The sequence below is a fragment of the Ictidomys tridecemlineatus genome, unplaced genomic scaffold, assembly GCF_052094955.1.
Source record: "Ictidomys tridecemlineatus isolate mIctTri1 unplaced genomic scaffold, mIctTri1.hap1 Scaffold_712, whole genome shotgun sequence".
Classification (NCBI taxonomy): Eukaryota; Metazoa; Chordata; class Mammalia; order Rodentia; family Sciuridae; genus Ictidomys; species Ictidomys tridecemlineatus.
This window is the reverse complement of record NW_027525097.1, coordinates 43,755-66,880: the sequence shown is the minus strand read 5'-3', so window position 1 is coordinate 66,880 and position 23,126 is coordinate 43,755. Positions and strand designations below refer to the sequence as shown.

The window sequence follows — 23,126 nt, the reverse complement described above, 5'->3', positions numbered from 1 at the left end:
TTGTGATAATTTTCATAGTCTGCTGTTGGATTTGATCTTCTAGTATTTAGTTGAGGAGTTTTGCCTCTATGTTTATCTAGAATATTGACCTGAGATTTTCTTTCTTTTTCTTCTCTCTTTTTTTTTTTTTTTTTGGTATTTTTTCCAGTTTGGGGGTCAAGGTAATACTGGCCTCATAAAATATGTTTGGAAGAATTCTTTCCTCTTAATTTTTGGGAATAACATAAGGGATTGTTAAATGTTTATGAAACCTGACAGTAAAGTCATGAGGCCTGAGCTTTTTTTTTTGGTGGAAGGATTTTTATTACAAATTCAAATTTGCTGCTTGTTATTGGTCTCCTCAGGTTTTTTATTTCTTCATGATTCAATAATAGTAAGGTGTATTTGCCCTTTTTTGTTGTTGTTGTTGTTGTTCATCAGAAGTATGCCTGTTTTCTTTTTTCTTTTCTGGTACTAGGGTTTGAACACAGGGGCACTCAATCACTGAGCCACATCCCCACCTTTTAAAAATTTTATCTAGAGACAGGGTGTCGCTAAGTTGCTTAGGACTTCATTAAGTTGCTGAGGCTGGCTTTGAACTTCTTATATTTCTGCCTTAGCCTCCCCAGCCACGGGGATTACTGCATATGCCATATGCCTAGTTAAGTGTGTCTCAGTTTAAGAGCTTTTGAAGACGAATTTTGATATAATAAAAACAATCAATTTAATATTCTAAAATTTAGAATACCTGACTAGCATGCATAAGACCCTGGGTTTGGAGAGCTTGTGCCCCTCCTGTAGGTCCACGCCAGGACTCCACGCCCGTTGAGGCCACGCTGGCCGGGGTCAGGCGCTGGCACTCTCAAGGCTGGCGCTAGCTCACCTCACCATCTCCATATCTTAAGCTCCCGCTCCTCTCTCCTCGCCCGCAGTCTGAGGCCACGGTGATGCTTTTGCTCCGCAGGCTGTGCTCCCATGAGCTGCGTTGGTAAGCCGCTGGCCTTGCTGCTACTGCTGCTGCTCAGCCTTGGACTTCTGCACGCAGGTGACTGCCAACAGCCATCCTAATGTCGAATCCAGAAATGTACCACGGACTTTGTATCCCTTCGAAAGCCTGCCTTGGCAACCTGGTGTATCATTCTGCTGTGTTAGGGCTCAGTGACCTCCTGGGCTGGAGGAACTGTTCCAAGGGTGGACCCACATCCTCTACCAACCTTGAAGTGACCCATGATCCTTGTAATTATCACAGCCACACAGAACCCAGAGAACATAGGGGAGGGGACCATAACCCTCCCCCAGTTATTTTTTTTGTGTGTGTGTGGCTTGTTCGGGGATCTTTACCTTAGAACTTTGAAGGATCACTTCCAAACTTACAAAATGGAAGGGAACTGGACACTCATAGATAATAATTAGCTTTCAGTTCAAGTGACAAATGTGCCTGCGGTCCCTGGATCCAGTGCCACTGCTACAAATAAGGTAAGTGTGCTTTCTTTTTTTCCCTCTTTCTACTCATAACTTCCAAATATTTGATTTTTCGGGCAACTTTCAAAATGTGGTATAAAATGGTTATTCTAGAGGAATGTTTTTTTTAATTTTTTTAATGTTTTCTTGAAATGCAATTAGCAAGAGTTGATAAAGGATTCAGTAAGGAACTTGCTCTGGAATATAAAGTGTTGGTCTAAATTTAAATAGACAATGATATGAAAAATAAATATTAAACTGTGAAATGGCGTTCTCCTGGATGAAAATGCAGGCCAATTTAATGAAAAACTGTGTGTGTAGGGGTGTGTGTGTGTGTGTGTGTGTGTGTGTGTGTGTGTGTTTCTGGCCAATTTAATGAAAAAAAATATTTTTTTTGGTGATATCTTTTGAGGGCATGTGTGTGTAATTCTTCTTGAAGAATTCCATATTCAGTTTTATCAGATGACTGAAGTGGGCATTTAGAATAAAGAAAACTGTGAAGCTTGAGGCAGTGACCCATAAGGAAATATATTTTAAAAAAATATCTTCAGTTGTAGATGGACACAATATCTTTATTTTATTTATTTATTTTTATGTGGTGCTGAGGATCAAACCCAGTGCCTCACACCTGCTAGGCAAGCGCTCTACCACTGAGCCCCTGCCCCAGCCCCATGAAAACATATTTTATTGGTGATTTGGAAGCTATAGTAAAATGTAATAGCTATACACCAAACTTCCCAATGGCAAACCCATAATGGTATTTGTTCCTAACCTTTTGGTGACCAAGGAAGTTACAAATTATATATTGCATAAAGAGATATATAATCCCCTTGTAATTTCAGGCCTTGGGTTAACAGTTTAAGTCAGAGCTAAGGGAAAAACTGGCAAAATTAAGTTAAGCTTACCCTGCCTACTGTCCACTGTCTATAGCCCATGTCTAATTATTTTTAAAGCCCAACAGCAACTTCCAGGCACCAGTGTCTTCCTACAAATAGGTAGAAAGGAACTATCAATAGGGTTTCCAATTGCCAGTCAATGCTAGTCAAAAAGGGTTTCTACTAAAAGAGCATCCCAAGTAAACCACTTCCTTCCCTAGTATCCTAACCACAAAACCATACATATGGCTTTGTATGTAAAGCAAGGCCATCTCATTTGCTTTAACTTCCTTTATTTATTATATCTATTCATAAGCTGCTTCAGATTAAAATACAATTGGTGAGCATCAAGCTTTTAAGATACTTATGACTTTCTTTTGATTTTGGGACACCTTCCCTTGCCTTTAAACATATGTGGTATATTTTTTAAAAAAATTTTAATTGTTTGACTTGGCATTTTATGAAGGCAATTTTATAACACTTGCATAGATATCTGCATAACCCAGGGATTTGTATCGCACTGAGTTAATTCTAGCTCCTTACCTCTTTAGGAAAAATTTAATAGCACCCATCACCACCATGCTCCCAACTAGTCTTTATGTCAGATTACCTCGTAGCCAGCTTTTCCTTACCCTAAAATTGATCATGAAAACACAAAATTGATATTTATAATTCCTTCTTCTACACCTATTCCATGTTTCCTTTATTATCACTTTAGCTAGATTCATCCTTCATTCCTAGGGAATCTGAATCCTCATTATATTTCCCTTTATTGGGTTACTGTAATGGTTTTCCATTAACATTTACTTATGACACCCCCCACCAATCTCCTGGATATCATAATGGTCTCTTCTTTCTCATGATGTAGAAAAAGGCAAATTTCCATTATTAGTTGGAGTTGAATTGTCTCTGGCAATATAGTAACCCCCTTGTTTATTGTTCAGTGACATAAAGAACTGCCAACTGGTAGATTTGGTAGAATCATTCCTTCCTTGGGAATTGTATCAGATACTTCTTGTGTGCCACTGGAAATTCTCTCGGCCATTATCTTTTACATCAAACAGGGCTGAAGTAAGCAGTTCTGCACAGATTTCAACCACCAGCCTTGTGCATGTAGTTAGTCTGACAGCATCACCTCAGACATGTTCCACGTGCTTCTTGTGTCCTGCCATTGGGTCTCTCTGATTCCATGGAGGGAATATCATGGAAAACCAGCTCAACTCTCACACATGCAGAACTGGTAAGTACATGGAGTTAATGCCAATGAGTCAGTTCTTACAAGTGCTGAATGATTATGAATTCATGCCTCAGTCATCACAGAGCCAAGTTATTAAGTAGAGTAGTATATCGTGTTCCCTAATATCCCTCTATTCCTTACTTCGAAAAATCATATACAATTCTCAAATTACTTGCAAATAAGATTTTATCTCAGCCTCTGCTTTTTAAAAAAATTATTTACATCACAGGATATGACAGAAAATAAGATCTCTAATCTTCAAATCAACAAAGCCCAACACTGTGGTTGTGAGAAGCAAAAATTCTGTGTTATTTGGCTTAATAATGAGAGATGTCCTGCTACCATCCCTTTGATTCCCAGATCTGTGAATCATGTCTATGGTAAAAACAGCACCAAAATGGATTTCTGGTTCAAATATATATCATATTCTATAAGAGACTACAATGACTTTTTTTGTTATTCTGTTTAGTACTTTGTTTCCAGCATTTGAAAAAAATGCTTGACATAGAGTAGATTCTCAATAAATATTTGAAGCAGTGCTTTCTTTATGGCACACATCTAAACGCAAATTGTCACCAGCTGGCCAGGCTGGCAAGATGAGCTGTGTTCAAAGGAGCTGGCTGTATCAATAACTAAGAAAATGGTGAAGAAACCTGTAGCACATGAACATGAGTTTCTAAGATCAAAGACAGGATGGCTCAGTAACCCCAAAGGTCAGCTCCATGCTGGGCAGTGCTGGAAAGAGCAAGAGAGCAAGCACAGCCTAAACTCCACTATTTATTGAGGAGAAGACATTCGATAGAATATTCCACCCAAATAAGGCAAGGGGTAGGGTTTCAAAAGGTGGAGTCTTGCTTGGTGATGTCTTGTGGTCAGCAGATTAATTGACATCTTGGCAAGTCACACCCATCTCAGTTGCTATGGTGGGATCACGGGCTGAGAGAAAGGAAAGGCACATTTTTTGTTGCACAATGCCAGACCAGTCCTCTCATATGTTCAAATGTGCTTAGCTCACACACACAGCCCATGGATGGCTCGTGACACCAAATAATATAAAGAAGATAAGTGCCAAGGTCTCGGCTTGGCACCAGAAGAGCCACCACACACCTTGTAGGTTCAAACAGCAATTCTTTATTCCCGCTCTTACACCGCCTCCACACAGGTCCAGGGGCAATCACGTTCTGCTGTCTCCCGCACAATTCACCTACTCCACGAAGCTCTCTCCAAATCCCATTTTAAACTCATGAAAACTCAACGGGAACAAGCAACAGAAACACCCTAATCCCAGCAATAATCTTCAACCTCTAACTTCCCTAAAACCCATTATCTTAAACTGGCAATGCCTTAAACTCAAGGAGCCGGTTACTTCCTCAAACCTGATCAGCTCTAAACCCGGATCCGCCTTGGTCCTTGAGCAAGGTCACCTTATTAAAGCATGCATGCAATGTCCCATCGAATGTCCTCTAAGCAGTATGAGGTACGCTTGGCAAGGAAATTTCTATGCGTCATTCCTACTTGGTAATGGCCCTCAGCAGATAAGCATAGGCTCTGCACCAAATGACATACAAATGCATGAAGTGATTCATATTTTTCTGAAGAGACAAACATGTCATTAAAATATAAAAAATAGGTTTGGGTTTTAAGTAATAAAATAGAGAAGCATTTTGGAATGAAAAATGGCAGGCAGGTTAGTATAGCTAAGGATTGTGACTAGTGAAAGAACCTAAATACCTTGCACTAGAGTTCATACCTTGTAACCAGTTCTTAAAACATTTTAGAAGCTATCATTAATCTATATCGCTTCATCTGTCTATTATCCCATAGACCAAGGAGAAAGACCAATTGGGATATGACTGTAGTTGCCTGTCCGAAAAGCAGAAAGAGGATGGGAAAGAAGGAAGGAAAGTAACATAAAATAAATTAGAAGGAACAGAATTGAATGAAATAAACTGATACCAAGTAAAAGGAACACAGGATGTGTTACTTGCTATGTCTGTTGAACTGCGATTGAAGCTACGTAAGGTTAGTAACATGCCTCCATAAAAATAATTGACTTTTATAGCTTAAAACTATATTAAGCAACCATCTTTCAAATCCTTGATTTAACTGTTTCCTAGTATTTTATACACAAGAGGAACAGAATAAAATGTTGTTCTTTAAATTTAAAAAAAAAGATGACCTAATTAAATGAACCACATAGACGAGCAGTTCCAGAACAGCACTTAATAATAATACTGAAGAGGAATGGTACTGATAGTGAGAATGCCTTTAGTGATACCCACTTAAGTGAGACATTGGCTTTTGGGCTGCTTCAGATATATTATTATCCCATGTTGAAAAAGCACCCATCTATTTCTATTATAGTGAGCATTTTTATCTGACACAGTCACTGAATTTTAGCAAATGCATCCTATCTTTGAAAAATTATTTCCACATTTTCAAAAGGACTTAAATGTTTTAATTCAAGAAGTAAAATACAGAAAGACAGTTGCTCCATAACTATACAAATGGTAAATTAAACAAGATAAGAAAATGTTTTAATTTATACTATTTAAATTTCATTCATTACTTTAGGATAATAACTCATCTCAACATCTACAATTTTAACAACCATCTGGGAAGTTTGTTTAGTAATTGTTCAGAAACAGATGTTGGCCTGATAGAAACACATTTGAAAACATTCTTATTCTGGTCATAGTTTCCACTATACCTATGAACAATGCCTCTAATCAGTCTCAGAAGTTCTCCTGTTTTTCAAAACATAAATATTTTTTTAAAAAGTATTACTTCACCTAAATTTTATATTTTAACAAATAGACACCAGAATCACTCCAATGCTAAAGTTTCCTCACTTTAGTCAGTGCCCCACTGCTGACAAAGACTATGACAGTCATATAAGGATGCCCTGTCACAGAGTAAAGACATGAACTTGGATAGGGCTTCTTACAAGACAACAGGATGCTACTTCTTAAATGACTTAATAATTCCTAATGTAATGGCACAAAAATTATCCACTCTTCTATCAGACTATCAGAGTTCCACTTTCAGTACATGGCAGAACAGGTGGTTCACATCAACTAACTCCCAGCTAAGAAGTAGAATAGCTGGATAAAAAAACTGTTTAAAATCCCCTGCATAGGCATCAGACATATCAAAGCAGTGAGAAGTTATATAAGCCTCATCTGGGGGAGCATGGAAGTTCAAGATGAAGCCTGATTTGGGGGTGCATTCTCCCTTAAGATATCTGCCAACTACAGAAAGGTCATTTACAAGGAGTGAACAGAGATTTTAACAGTCTTAGAGCTGGGAAAACAAAAAATGGAGTCTGATGACCTTAAAGAAAGAGAATCTAGCAAGCACTCCCGCCCCACCCCAGGTTTAGGGTTAGAACCAAAACAAAGCTACGCATTTAAGGGGACTAGTTAATTAGAATAAAAGACCAGAAATCTCCAAATCCCCTCAATCATGAATAAAACTGAAGAATTCTGAAGTTGGTTTCATTAAAAGGTCACTAAAAGCACTTAAAATAGAGGGAAGGACTTATGATTTTTAAAAAGGACTACAATAAAATGAAGAATTTCCCTTCATCAAAAGCCACCAGTGAAAAAGCAGATCATGGAGTATGAGGAAAAATATCTGCAATAAATGTTAACAGAGAACTTGTACCTAGAACAATTTTCTTCAAAAAATTCCCAAAAATCAATAAGAAAAAGACAAATAATGCAATAGGAAAAAAAGCAAGACACTGAAACAGACTTTGAAAAAGAAGAAATCTAAATGGCCAGTAGGTATATGAAATGGTGCTCAACAACACTTGTCACCAGGCAGAGAAGTGAGATAACACTAAACTTACTGAAGGAAGCTATAATAAAAAGAAAATACTAAGTGTTGATAAGAATGCAGAGAAACCATGACTATCCTACACTCCTTGTTGGAGTGTGAACTGATACAATCCTTGGAAAATCCTTTGACAATAACCACTGTATTAGCTCTGTAATGTGACAGTTTTACTTCTACAGATAGACCAAACAGAAATGCATGCAGATGCACAAGAAATATATACAAGAAAGTTCATATTCATTATGTTTATTATTCATAACGGCAAAAAACTCTTCAACTATCCCAAATACCCATCAACAATAAAATGAAATTCTAAATTGTGGAATATTTGCACAACCAAATATCTACATAGCAGCATGAATGAATGAACAATAGCTACATGCAATAACATAGATGAATCCTACAAATATTGTTGAGTGATAACCATACATTTAAAAAAGGATATACCATAAGATACTATTTATATAAAATTCAAAAGCAGGCATAATTAATTTATGACATTAAAAGTCAGAGTAGTAATTGCTTTTAGGTAAGAGGCAGTTAATGGGAAGAGGTTCAATGGGGCTTCAGAGGTGATGACAACATTTTGCTTCTTAACATGGGAAGTGTTCACTTTGATACTTTATTGAGGTATACAATTTGGGTTCGTGAACTTTTCTGTATATGTTATACTTCAGTAACAAGGTTTTTTTAAATGCTTAAACTGGAAAAAATAAACATTCAAGATATTAAAATAATTAATATGACAATTACTATTTCTTGATCACCTACTGTGTGTCAGGCACTGTGCATTTGTTTTATCGTTTCATTTCCACAACAGCCTTTCAAAGCAGGAATTCATCTCCCCATTGCAGATTTTTAAAAACCAGAAGCTCAAATAGTTTGAGCAGCTTACTTATGTCATAAGGCTGGTAAGTGATGAAGCACACTAAACACTGGAAACCAAGTGTGATTTCAGAATTAAGGCCAATTTCAGAAAATAAAGTCAAGTTCTTTTACAAAACATGTAGGACTTATAAGGTCTCTAGCCTCCTTTGGGATCTATAACCTTATTTTTCACCAAGCTTCTTATATTTCAGGCCACTCCTGCCATAACTTCAGAATCCCTATCTTCAACCCCTTCACTTACTAACTCCACTCTCTGGTAATTATATACTACTTGCAGCTCCCCGAAAAAGTCAGACTTTCTCATAGATTCGTGTCTTTGCATATGCTGCCCCCTCACCTTAAAATGCATCTTCCCCAACTCTTGCCCTACCAACACTTGGGCTGAGCTGGCTCTTATGGGTTCTTAAATATCTAAGGTAATATAAGTGATGATCTCCTTTGAAAGTCTTTCTCTGATCTGGCCCACCCTTCTTATCTACACGTGTAGCACCCTACTTGTACCTCTGTCATACCACAGTGGAACATTTATGTATCTGTCTTTCTATATGAGATTAGAAACTCTTGGAGAGAAGGAGCCATTTACCACTTATATTTACCTTTCACTAAAAGGTCATTAAAAACACTTAAAATAGAGGGAAGGACTTATGATTTTTAAAACGGACTACAATAAAATGAGGAATTTCATTTTATTGAATGAAATTCTTAATAAAGTGAATTTCATTTTATTAAGAATTCAAGGGTGTATCCCTTGCACCCAGTGCAGTGCTTGGCTCACAGGAGGCTCTCCAGATTAGCTAAACAAATAAACAACTTTAATATCTGAAATAAAAGCAAACAAAATGTTTCAAAATGGAATTTCTATTGCCATGAAATTATGGTCTGCATTTTTGTTTTGTTGGCACAGGCTTTGCAAAGAATCCTTTCAGAATTTCATTAAACACACAAGACAGTATATTTTTCCCATCTCTCATAAGAAAACTTTTTGAATAATATGGTCCAGGTGTAAAAGCTGAATCAAGAACAGCTAAACCACATTGAAATAAGGGGAAAAAATAAATGTTGAAAATGCAAATAAAATGTAACAAATAAGCTGTTATTTAAATAACTTACCACATCAACCTCTTATAGTTCTATTAACAGTGATGAAGAAGACAGTTTTTAAAAAGGAATGATATTTCTGAAACAATGTCAAAGAAAAATCCAAGCCCTTTCTTATTTAGAAAGAGATTACAAGTTCATACAAATGACAATGGGGGCCATCTGAAGATTTTTTCCATAGAGTATATTCTCTATATTGGTTAAATCCCCAGACAAGTGTACTGCATTATAATAGTAAGTACATTATTAATAATAACAAGCATGACAGCTTAACGGAAAAACATCGAATTATAATCAAAAGTCATGCATTCTAGTCCCAGTTCTTCAACTAACTAATATTTTGTAACTTCAAGAAAATTGGTGGGGCTGGGGATGTGGCTCAAGCGGTAGCGCGCTGGCCTGGCATGCATGCGGCCCGGGTTCGATCCTCAGCACCACATACCAACAAAGATGTTGTGTCCGCCCAGAACTGAAAAATAAATATTAAAAAATTCTCTCTCTCTCTCTCTCTCTCTCTCTCTCTCTCTCTCTCTCTCGCTCTCTCTCTCTCTCTCTCTCTGTTAAAAAAAAAAAGAAAATTGGTTTTGAAATTTGTTTTTCTCATATGTATTTAGGGTGTACAGTAAGATATGTACATATATGGTATTGAAAAACTGTGAAATACTTAGTACAGATAAGCAAATTAACATATCCATCACCTTCCATAGTTACCTTTTTGTATATGGTAAGAGCACCTAAGATATGCTCTCTGCAGTTTTTCAACATGTAATACATTAATATTAACTACAGTCCTCCAGCAATAAATTAATTAGATCTCTAGGCTTATTCATCCTACAACACTGAAAGTCTCCCCATTTCCTTCCCCTTGAGCAAATTATTCAACCTCTTTACCAAACTGTTTATCTATAAAATGCAAATCCTAATCCATGCTTATCTTCAGAAATTTTTATCAAATTACATTACTTATTCTTTCAATAACTATCTACTGAGTACTGATAGTAGGCATTTGATATTTTGAGGTCTACTTACATTTATCTTAATAAGATCCAGATTTTCCTGTAGGAAATCTCTATTGGAAACCAGATCTATTCCATTCTTAGATTTGGATGAGCTTTCTCCCCACGCCTAGATCCAGGAGTGACCTATAAGTCACTTAAGCCACTCAGCATATTCCATTCCCCAGATATACAGGTCAGGGTTTCAGTGACAGGGATGTTTCCAGTCAGAAATAACAATACACAAAAGTTCATTTGTTAATTTCTGGGAAAGAGCAACCAAAAGAAATTCATCTAAGAATGTGACAGTGTGGTGTAAGTCAAAATGGGTCAGGCAAGTCTGTGTTTCTTTTGGAAGCTTCTGGACACTGCATTCTTTGACTTCAGACTCCTTCCTCCATCTCAAAGCTGGCAGATAGTATCTTGCAATCTCTCCCTCTCTGACCTTCTGACTTTGACCTTCCTGCTTCCCTTGTAATTATGTCAGGCCCACCCAGAAAATCCAAGATCATCTTTCCTCTGAGATCCTTCATTTAACCATATGATCCAAGTCCCTTTCACCACTTAAGCTAATATTCATAGGCTTTGGAAATTAGGACAGGCATCTTAGGGACCAACACTCTAACTACCTTAGGCAGTATCATTAAAACTGCAATTCTTTGAAATACTTCAGAAAACAGCAAAAATAAGACTTTCATTTCAGAGGAAAAGGACTAACAAGAGATGGAAGTTAAAGCAATGAAGAAACACCATGGCTAATCTCAAAAACAATACTGGGTGAAAATGCAAGCTGTGTAGTTCTATAAAACATAAATCAAAAAATAAATTATTAGAATCAAATGTACATTATAAAACTATAAAAATCATAGACAAAAGATACTACACTAGTTATCTCTAGAGAAGCAAATGTATGGAGGCTTCAAATTTACCTCTGACATGGGCATATGGATATGTATTAAATTCTCTGTACTTTTCCATATGTTAGGTTATTTCATAATTTAAGTTAAGTAGTATTTATTTAATTAAAATAATGGAAAAAATATGTTTTGGATCTCTACTTGTTTATCTCTTCATTCTAAGTAAGATCAAGCTCCAGAAACATTCCACAAAACTCTCCCACTTTTAAATGCTAATTTAGAAAACAGATTAATTACAGTGTGGTTATTCTTATCAGTAAAGTATTCTTATTGTTCTTTCAGAGTATTTTATATGATTTAATTTATATTGGTATGAGCATTGTCCCATTTAAACACTAGATTTACAATAAGGAGATTCATGATTCTACATTCATTTCTGCTAACTAGTTTCATAATTTTAATTAAGTCTATTTTAAGTATTTGTCCCATTTCCTCACACAACTCAAAGAGGATAGATTACCTGCAAATTTCTTTCCAGTTTTAACACTATGAATCAGAAGGATACTACCACAAATAATCAAATACTTAACTCACACAAATCAATGCCAAACCTAATTAAGAACTTAAGAAAATTCTAATAAACCATATTTTGCCTTCGCAAATTTTTCTTCTTCAAGATTCCCTAGGTATTCTTATCAATATTAAAAACTTGTCCAAATACTATGACCCCCACATATTTTTGAAGTATTACACCTATCCAGAACTTCAAAGAAGTAGTTTTCTATGCATGTTCACAGCAATATTTCATGCTTTCAGTAACTGCAGAAATTATTCTTAGAGAATCATTTTTTCCTTAAACTATAACTGACATGAGGCTTCCTTTTGAAAAATAAAAACATAACATTAGACAAAATCTTTCTATTTCCTCATCATACTTTTTACCTTCTATGTTACGATTCTAGGTCTTTATAAGTAAATGTGTAAGACATATAAAAAGAACTACTGAAAGTTTCAGTATAATTACTTCCCCAAATTAAAACCATCAATAGTATACTATAATAGGATAAATCAGGATGCACACAGAGACAATCAAGAAGAGAATTATTTATATGGCATTTATCCACTCATTCATTTGTTCATTCTTTCAATAAGCATCATGTGCCAGATCCTGTGATAGATGTGTGAGTAAAACAATTCCTTTCTCTCATGTGCTCACGTGTGAGGTGGTGAACCGGACACATTCATTCATTCCAAAAGTATTTTTCGGGTACCTATTGTGTGCTAAATATAGCTTCTAAGGAAGTAAAGTGAACAAAACCAAAAAGATATCAGCCTCCACTTATTTTATAATCTAAAAAGGGATTTACATAGTAAATAAAATATAATAGAACATTAGGAATTGACATATTTAAAAAAACAGATAGGAGGACAAAAAGAACAGAGATTATTATTTTAGGTGGGTGGTTAAGTGGGAACAGAGAGAATAGCAAGTATAAAGGCCCTTAGATAGAAATCTTTTTGGTGTTTTTGCAGATCAAACTAAGAATACAATGTAAGATACCAATTTTCAAGGGTGAGAGATAATTTTATTTGTCAGGATGAGTGTTGTGAAGGTCACATGATAGGAACCTTTTTTGAAAAAAGGTACACTTAACCCCTTCTCCACCTCCTAACTACAACTCTAATATGACTCCTGTTGAAGATTATGTTATAGGGAGCCACCGTTACTAAGGTGATTATGTCATATCATTCTTTTGTTCAAGGAAACATAAAGTTGAAAATCACTATAAGACATGGTATATTGGTCACATGCTATATTGGTCTCCAGAGAAAAAAGAAAAGTGGAATTTACCCTGATGACTTACTTAAAAGACTGCTTTTTCAGACATATGGACAAAACAAACATGGGGTACTTAAGTACCCAAAGGCTAACATTAGTATGAAACTATTACCATTCCCAGGCTGAAAGAACAAGGGAAAGAAATAAAATTATCAAATCTTTGAAAGCCAGACTACTGGACTGACTATGTCATGTAGATCCTTCTATCAGTACAACATTTAAGTAGAGAGAAAAATGGGAAAACACAACCTCTCCACTCACCCTTTGATGTCCTCCCAATGATTCCCATTGGGTGATCTTTAGCAGAAGCCAGCAAATAAGGGATCCCAGGATGAGGCACTATGTAGATGATTCAGCCTTTTAGGGTATGAGAAGAAAATATGGAGAATCCATTGGGCCAGGGGTGAGACAGGGACAAATAACCAGCACACAGACTATATAGAAGACATTTATTAAAACAAGTAGAATACTGTGCATAAAGAGAATGTGAAGCTGAGGTACAGGTATAGAGAAGATATAAACCAAAGCAGGAATTAATTAGAGTGCATGCCATGTTTGGAGAACTGTGCAGAGTTTGGAATGACCAGCACATTGAAGAATTAGTGGAATGTGGAATATGAGGCTGGAAAGGTAGAATAGGACCAGATGATGAAGCAGAAATCAGTAAAAAATGGCCTGTACTCCAAATCTAACCTGCTGTATGTTTCTTTACACTTATTTATACTGGAACACTGCCATGCCCATTCATTTACACATTGTCTATGGCTGCTCCAAGTTAGAGTGGCCAGAGTTGAGTAGCATAGTTGTATAATTGCAACAGAGATAGTATGGCCCATAAAGGTACAAATACTTATTATTTGGCCCTTTACAGAAAATTTTTATGTTCTCTGTTGGGGGAAAATATGTAAGAATGACATACAAAAAGTTGGATGATTTCTGAAAGTAAAGAATAAATTGTTATCCTAAATCAATGATCAATGAAACCTAGTATTCACTAGGAAACTCTAAAACAGTTATGAAAAAAAGCAGCTACATGCTAAGAAAATATTTTAGAAACTAATATTCATCCCCTCCAGTGGAACTGGATATTTATGCTAATCAAGCAACATACCAGGGGACTGTATTCAAATATTCTTATCCTCTATAACTTTCTAAATATCTATTTACTTCACATTTTCAAAATATACATAAGTCACTCATTCATTAATGTTTAAATGTTTACCTTCAGAGTGTTTTCTTCTGGAATATCATCCAACATTTTGTTCTTAAATTAATTTTGTTGAAAATTGAGCTTAATGCCTGTAATTCACTGTTTTGTCTGGGCATTTTTTTGTAGAGCCAGAAACTTTTGAGGAACGCATTTGTCTTGAGTACCTCAATTTTTCTGTGATAAATACCTTAATGGATTCTGTGGTTGCATCTCAAATTCACTGGAAAATAATGTATTCCATCATTTGTCACTAGGTTTATTCTTTTACATTGAGGGATTAAGTCATTTTATCCCAAGTTTTCAAGCTACTATTTTTGTTGTCATCTCTGTAAATGTATTAGGAAGAAAGAAGGGGGAAAAGGTAAAACGCTTATTTCTGTATACTTTTTTAAATTAAAGGACAATCATAAAAATGTTTATTTATATGGCAATTCCTGGTTTACAAACTACTTTGTAACTAACTAGCTTGAAATTACAAACACATCATCACAACAACCCTTCAATAAATTAGGTCTCTTTCCAGATGAGGATAAAGAACCTTAGTGTGCAAATAATGTACTCAAAGTCTTTTATCAAGTTACTTACAAGTTTAGAACTAAGAGAACACTATACCATATATTTTTAAACTATGCCAGTCTACACATGATAGTGATTGTCTTCAAGTGGAAAGAGTTTGCTTAATTCTTTATACATTTATACATCACTACAAAGTTTTTTAAGTTAAACTATGGTTTATAAATCACAAGGAAAAATGAATATACACAGGGTATATACCATTTTGATAGATATGTTGTGCTTTTCCTGTGTAGCTAAAAAAGCCTACTAGTCAATCTGTTGTAGTATTTACTAACTACAATTAACCTAAATGGAGTTGTATCAACCGAGCAGAACATGTTGTTAATGAGGGTAAAATCAGAAGGGTGTTTTCTAAGTAGGCTAGTAGTTTTCTAAAGGAAAAAAACTAGTACAAGTCACAAATTCTTCCTGAATAATTTTCTTGGAAATATCACCAGTATTATTACAAGAGGGCAATCAATACAATCCATCTCTTGTTTAAGAAAGTAATCCAAGAAAAGGTCTACATTTGCTTGTGACAGGAATAAATCTAGGTTTTATGTGACCTGAAGCTTGTATAATTTGGAAAGTACAGGTGAATAAATTAAGTGCAAAATTAAATGTGAACAAGATAGAATTTTAAAAAATCACAATTTAAAAAATTAAGTTATACTATAAACCTTACAATATCCAGGAAAAATATAGCAAGGTTTATTATTTATTAACTGTCTGATACACAGACTTTTTTCCAACATTGATCACCTCCTTTTCCTATGACAACAATTTTGTTTCTTTATTTCAGTAGAGAGTACAGAAGTACAATTTTGTCTTTCCTCTCTCATGGCTATTCAAATTATTTTTATTAATTATAGTCTAGGAAGGTTTCTTTCAGCTTCACAATTACATAATAGTTCATCTAACATCAGCAACATTTTTACTCAGAAGGTATTCCTGGCCTGGGGACTATCCCTGGGAGAACTACAGTCCTTCCACCTCTGTAGTGTGGCCCATACAGAGATGCTGTCTCAGAAGCCAATCTAACTCAGCCATGTCCTCAACACCCAACCAAACAACAAAGCCCAAGTTGCAGGGCCTTCTAAGCATGCAAGCAGCAGTGTCTTCCTTGAATCATTCTTTTTGGAGAAACTATAGGTCCAATAGTCAACAAAGCCCCCAAAGCAAGCTGTTGCTGAGTCCAGATGGATATGAATGTAGCAGATGACTCTAGGTTAAGATGACACTATAAGGTAAAAGTTGCTGCCTTCTTCTCTGGCCCATGGATGGGGACATGACTTTGAAGGGGACAATATAAATGAGGCCTTGATGAGTAAGCATCATTAATTTCATGGGAAATTCTCCTCTGCTAATGAAAACTTCCATGCTTTTTTTGTCATTTAATTCTTTAATTGGCATATTATAATTACACATAATAGTGGAATATACTTTGTGGCACATTATACAAGCACATAACATTATTTCATTCCTCAGTATCTCTATTTTCTTCCTCCCTCCCCCTGATCCCCTTTCTCTACTGGTCTCCTTTATAATTTCATGAGCTTCTTCTGCCTTTTGTTTTTCTTTTCTCTCTAGGTTCCACATGTGAGAGGAAACATATGGCCCTTTGATTTTTTGAGCCTGGCTTATTTTGCTTAACATAATCCTCCCAAGTTCCATTTATATTCATGTAAATGATATAATTTTATTCTTCTTTATGACTGAGTAAAATTCCACTCTGTATGTATCCCACATTTTCTTTATTCATTTGTCTGCTGACAGACACCTAGGCTAGTTCCATAACTAGGCTATTGTAAATCATGCTGCTATCAACATGGGTATGTTGTAACATGCATGTAACACTACAGTATGCTGATTCTAGTCCTTTTGGATAAATATTGAGAAGTGGTAGAGTTGGATAATATGGTAGTTACATTCCCAGTCTTTTGAGGAAACTCCATGCTGATTTCCATAGTGATTGTTCTAATCCTACCAACAGTGTATAAGAATTCCTTCCCACCCATATCCTTGCCAGCATTTATTATTATTTGTGGTTTGGATGATTGCCAGCATTTATTATTATTTGTGTTTTTGATTATTCTAAATAAACCTCCTACACTTTGAATACCCTGCTGAACTATACTCAATCACTAACAGTTCACATCAATAGGAAAACAAAATCTCCTTGGACTGCCATAAAACATCATGAAAAATCAATCAAAAATTCATATATATGTATTTTAACATTTTCTAAAATTTTTGCTATAAATTCTATAATGCATATTGTTCTAACATACTTTAAGAGAATATGTGTAACAAATTTAAAAAACTATGAAGACCCTACAAATTATTGGACCTAATTATTGGAGAAGTGAGGCTAGAAACATCTCAGAGGGAAGTTAGAACTTAGGTTCAAAGTCAAAAATCATCGAAGAGAAGAGAAGCTATTGGAGTGGGGAAGCACAACTAATACAAAAGAAAAGACAACATGCTAATTTTAAGAGAAAAAAACTAAAATTTTCTTCTCCCTTCACCAAATGCCTGTAAGGACATGGAAACATCTGGTTCACAAGTATTTAAGCTAAGGTTAAATTACCGGCAGTTGCCAAGAAACTTAAAGGTCTCAATAGGTTTTATATTACAAGAAATTCTAGAGTTCTTCAGGTTGCAAGAGAAAGATGTTAAAGAGCAACATGAGATTAAATTTATGAAACTCATTGGCAAAGGTACGTATGTAGATAAAATTAGTACTCATAGGTTTCCACATTTACAGATTCAACCAACCAGAGCTCAAAAATATTTGGAAAAAAATAGTGTTTGTCCTGAACAAATACAGACTTTTTCCTTGTCATTGTTTCTTAAACGATATAGTAATGACAACTATTTACACAGAATTTGTTATATTAGCTATTGTTTATAATCTAGAGATGATTTAAAAGTAAAATGAGAATGTCCATAGGTTATATGTAAATACCATATAGAAATTTCTTAAATGCCATTCTGTCTAAAACAGGAGGAAAAGATAAAGGAGGGGAGAAGGGCAATGAGGAGGACGGGGAAAAGACAAAAATAGAAGACAAATTTTAAGTAGACTCACTTCCAACCACTTTGGCTTCTTGCAGTATTTGATTGAATTGATTCAGAGACAGAATCTTGGCTTCTTAGGAGATGAGAAACTGAAGGTGGTATCTGACTTTCAAGGAAATAGCTCTTGTTAAATATAAATAATTTGTTTCAAATCAATAAATGTAAAATATACACAGAAAAATGGCATGAGACACACATTTATTGGCTTATATTTTTTTCTCCATACCCTATATTCATTTTTTTGTTGTTGTTAAAGGAGTCAACTCTGGATTTATAGCTTCCCAGGCCCAATCTCAAAAGAATAAGAACATAGACAAAAGTAAAATTGGTAGCATTTTTCAAAATAACCATTTCATATTTATTTAACTTAGAAAATGTAAAAACTTGAAAATAAAGGCCTCTTCAATAGCACTTTACTGTTGAATTTGCCATAGCCTGCCCTATTGATTTTTATGGATGTATTTTTTCCTCTTTGTATTTAAGCAAATATAATAAATTCTAATATAGAATCTTATACTTTGTAACATAAAAATTCTAATATTGTATCTTGTACTTTGTAACATAAATGCAGTCTACCCCAATTTTTTTTTATTCTATACTGCAGCAGGAAATACATCATAACCCATAACAGATACATACATAATGTGTTATGAGAGAGATGAATAGAGGCAGACCAATAGTGGGTAAGAGAACATAACAAAATTTCACCATCATATCTTATCCTTATTATGTAGGACACATACTGGTATTTTCTATTATACTCTGGTCTCTTCTATTCCTTCCTTCTTTCCACCTTCCCTCCCTCCCTCCCTCCCTCCCTTCCTTCCTTCCTTCCTTCCTTCCTTCTTTAGACTGGTTATATCCCAGCCCAACTACTGAGTCAAGACAAAAATTTGGAACACACTGATGTAGTCCTTTCTTTTATCCAGTGTAAGAATCTTATTATATCTGTGACAAATAGTAATCCTAGTCAGAGCTTGATCGGTTTAGTAACTGAGGAAAATGCACATTTCCTTATGAAGTAGTTCATACTTGCTATTTTTCAAGTCAACATTCATGCTACTTATAAAAAATATTTTAAGTGGTGGTGAACTTTTATATTTTTTCCATATTTATATTGGTGCATTATAGTTGTACACAATGGTGGGAAATGTTGTTACATATTTATAGTATATACAATATAACATATAATTTGGCCAATATCATTCTCCAGTCCTTCCCCTTTCCCTGCCCTCCTTCTCCTCCATGGTCCCTTTCTTCTTCTCTACTGATCTCCCTTTGATTTTTATAAGATTCTATCCCACACCACACACACACTTTATTTTCCTTTTTTCCTCTTTAGCTTCCACATGAGAGAAGACATATGACCCTTGACATTTTGAGTTTGGCTTATTTGGCTTAACATATTGCTTTGAAGTTCCATTCATTTTCCTACAAATGGCATGATTTCATTTTTATTTATGGCTGAATAAAACTCCATTATGTATATACATCACATTTTCTGTATCCATTCATCCAGTAATGGACACCTAGGTGGGTTCCATAGTTTGGCTATTGGAACTGTGCTTCTATAAAAATGGTTATACATGTTTCACTACAGTATGGTAACTGTATTTCTTCAGGATGAATACTAAGAAATGGTTTAGCTCAGTTATATGATGGTTCCATTCCCAGTAGGAATGGTGGAGAATTTTTTTAAATGGTAGGTGATGACCAGATAAATGCTGACTGTGCCTACCCATTTGAATTTCTAATTTTCTATCCATAAAAATGGGAATAATAGGAACTTTATACCACAAATTCCTCTAACATGGAAGAAAAAATAATATTAGAACTACATTAATGTCTCTGGGAAAAAACTAAAAGAAATTAACAATATGAGTATTGCTATATATAAAGATCTTTTTAAATTGTAGTTGCATAATATGATATTAATAATTTTAAGTATCTCCCAAACTTAAATGTATACAGTCATCATGCACCAAATACACTTCCAAATATCTGCCTGCCCATGCCTTCATCCAGAGGGAAGTACAAACACATCTCCCAGTACTCACAACGATAGCTAATTGGTTCAGAAGTGAGAAGCCTACACATAAAGCTAAGTCAGGATTTTAGTGGTCTCACTTAAATAACAAAAAGAACCAAAGCCTCCCTTTCCCTAGAATTCAATAAAGAGATACAGAAGGCAGTCAACTAATGACCTTTGACAGCTAGAACTATAAGATTATGTAGCTGGGTGCATGCCTGTAATCCCAGAAGCTTGGGAGGCTGAGGCAGAAGGATCGAGAGTTCAAAGCCAGCCTCAGCAAAAGTGAGGCACTAAGCAACTCAGTGAGACCCTGTCTATAAATGAAATACAAAATAGGGCTGGGGATGTGGCTCAATGGATGAATGTCCCTGAATTCACTCCCCAGTACCCCCAACCCTCCAAAAATGATTATGTAAACTCTTAGCAATGGCAACTTAGCTCATGTGATAGTTGAATCTATAAAGGAAGCAAACTGGATGGGAGTGCTTTAGTCCAATTAGGTTGCTATAACAAAATACCTTTACTGGATATGTTAGAAATAATAGAAGTTTACTTTTTAATACTTGTGGAGGTTGGGATGCCTTATTAAATCACTAACAGTTTAGGTATCTAACAAAAGCTCACTCTCTACTTCACAGATGGCACATCTTACATGACAGAAGAAGCAAAAAACTCCCTCAGATACATGCACAGTGTGTGTGTCACAAATCCCTCCTTGAGGGCAGAACTTTCATGACTTAATCACCTCCTACAGGTCCCATCTTTTAAACTACTATCACATTGTTGATTAAGTTTCAACATATGAATTTTCAGTCCATAGAAGAAAGTAAAGAATCAGCAAATGAAGAAAGGCAAAAAAATTTCCATAAAAAAAGAAAGAAGAAATTAGAACAAAGCACCAGAAATTCCTGGGCTCCTCCCCTACCTAAAGTCTAATTTTTTTCCACATTTTTCCTGTGTTCCATGCATACTTATCCCTGTTCCTGAGGCAACTTGAGTTCCTCATTCTTTACTACAGATCACAAAATGTATATCTGTTGAAAAAGAAAAAAAAATCTTTGCAATGTAGGTTACTACTTCATTAGAACAAATCTAAGATATTCCATTTTAATACTAAGCAATCCTTGTAGACAGAAATTCATATTCTTGTTCCAGAATATTCAGGAAAAGCCAAGAAATCTCTGCATTTGTATAGTAAAAGAAGATAAAAAAAATTCTACTCTCATTATAAAGAAAATTTCCAATCTTCCACAATCCCAGTTCTTGTTTACTGAAATATTTCACCTTACTCATTTTCTTACCTGTTGGTATCAGAGGGAAATCATAACTATCTGAAGCAATACTGATACCTGGATCATTTTTAAGTGGATTAGATGTTAAGGGCTAACTATTCCTCTTCTTCTGATTGAACAAAGGTACAGGCAAACAGCCTACACTGAATATTCCAGTAAATTAGTCCATAACAGAAAAGCAATCAGATCTACTTATAGAATGATTACTAATATATAATGCACCAACTTAATTTCTACTTCTATATTTTAGCATATTTATTATAGATATGTTTCTAAGCCCTTGAATTGGTTTTTGTATTCTTTTTAAAATCCTAAATATCCTCCTTTGTCTCTCTAAAAAGTACTTTTTGTTCTACCTTAATATTGCTTTCCTCCTGTTTGGAATTAATTCCCATTTTTCTCTCATTCCACTTTTTGTTTTCCTTATTTCTCTCATGTGACTACCTTCTACCATTTCAACTGTAGAGAATCCATGATGTACAACAGAGATGAGGAAAAATCAAAATTTCAACCATGCTTTTCAAAACCCCAACCATTATCTGGATAGTAACAGCACATCTTTTAGGGTCATAGTTCTCCATGTTTAGTTTGACTTAAATTTAATCTAGAATTTTGCTTAACATGCAAGTTCTAGGAACATAAACCCACTCATATAAAATTTTAATTCAACAGGTATAGTTTGGAGCCCAAACTCTAAGATTTCAACAAAATTTCATCTCAGTGTTTGTAATGATATTTCTTATGGTAATTTTAAGAATGCCTTAGAGAGAAACAATATCTAATCCAAATGAGAAAGAAAAAAAAATCTCTACTTCCTCTAGACAGCAGAACTAGGATCTCAAGTCAGGCCAGAATTCACAATGTATAGACTTTAAAACCTATAAAGAAACTCAGAGGAATAGAGGTCCAAAAAGTTTGTCTATTTCTTCAAAGAGAGTCACTGGAAGATCTCAGATAGGACCCAAGCTTCTTAAATCTCAGTTCAGATCTCTAGCCACTATTGTCTCGCTGCACTACAGGAAAATTCTGAGTCTAAAAACTCTCTGATGAAATATTAAATTATGTGCACTCTTGAGTCAGACTACCTGCATAATAATTATATATTTGAATCACAACTTCAAAATATAAACATGGGCATTTTCTTTAAACTCTTTGTGCCAACATGACACAAACTGAGAGGCAAAATAACATAATTATTAAGACATGAGTTTTAAAGCCAGATTCCTAGGTTTACATCCTGGTTCTACCATTTAATAGATTTCTTGTTTAACCACTTTGTGTCTTAGTTTCTTATAGGAAAAACAGGGACAATAATAACAACTATCTTAGAGAGTTGGTGGAAGAATTAAATGAATTATGTTAATGTCTAGAAATGTTCACCATAAATAATAGTTATCATTATCTTCATTGTGGATCATACTCATTCCCTGGTTCTCACCATTCTTGCCCTATACTTATATTACCTAATAAGTTAGGAAAACAGAAATGATAGCTGTTAGGAAACATATGTACTTCTGGAAATATTTTTACTAAATCAATCATGAATATAATTAAAAATAGATCCATTGTTTTCATCTTAAAAAGCATAGAATAACTCAAGCTCCTAAGATCTGTGGAATAACACCAGAATGAATGTAAATTTTTATTTTACTCCCACCTCTGCCACTAAATACTTTTGGTTGAGTAAGTTTTATTTTACCCCCTTGACCTAAAAAGAAAAGAAGTAAGACTCAATGTTTCATCTTTCTTAAAGTTCCTTCCAAAAAGTTTCACCTACAAACTACACAAGCTTTATATGGCATATACAAAATAAAGAGGCTTCAAAAATAAACTTGTTCAATACCTGCTGTACTTCAAGTTTAATTTTCATTTAAGTTTCTCTTCAT

General features: G+C 34.9%; 2 pseudogenes; one reads left to right on the top strand and one right to left on the bottom strand.

Annotated features, from left to right (window-relative positions):
- Positions 1 to 954: 954 nt before the first annotated feature.
- On the top strand, positions 955 to 2,908 carry LOC144374475 (repulsive guidance molecule B-like; annotated as a pseudogene).
- Positions 2,909 to 6,103: 3,195 nt separating this feature from the next.
- LOC144374474 (spermatogenesis-associated protein 22-like) lies at positions 6,104 to 23,126 on the bottom strand (annotated as a pseudogene).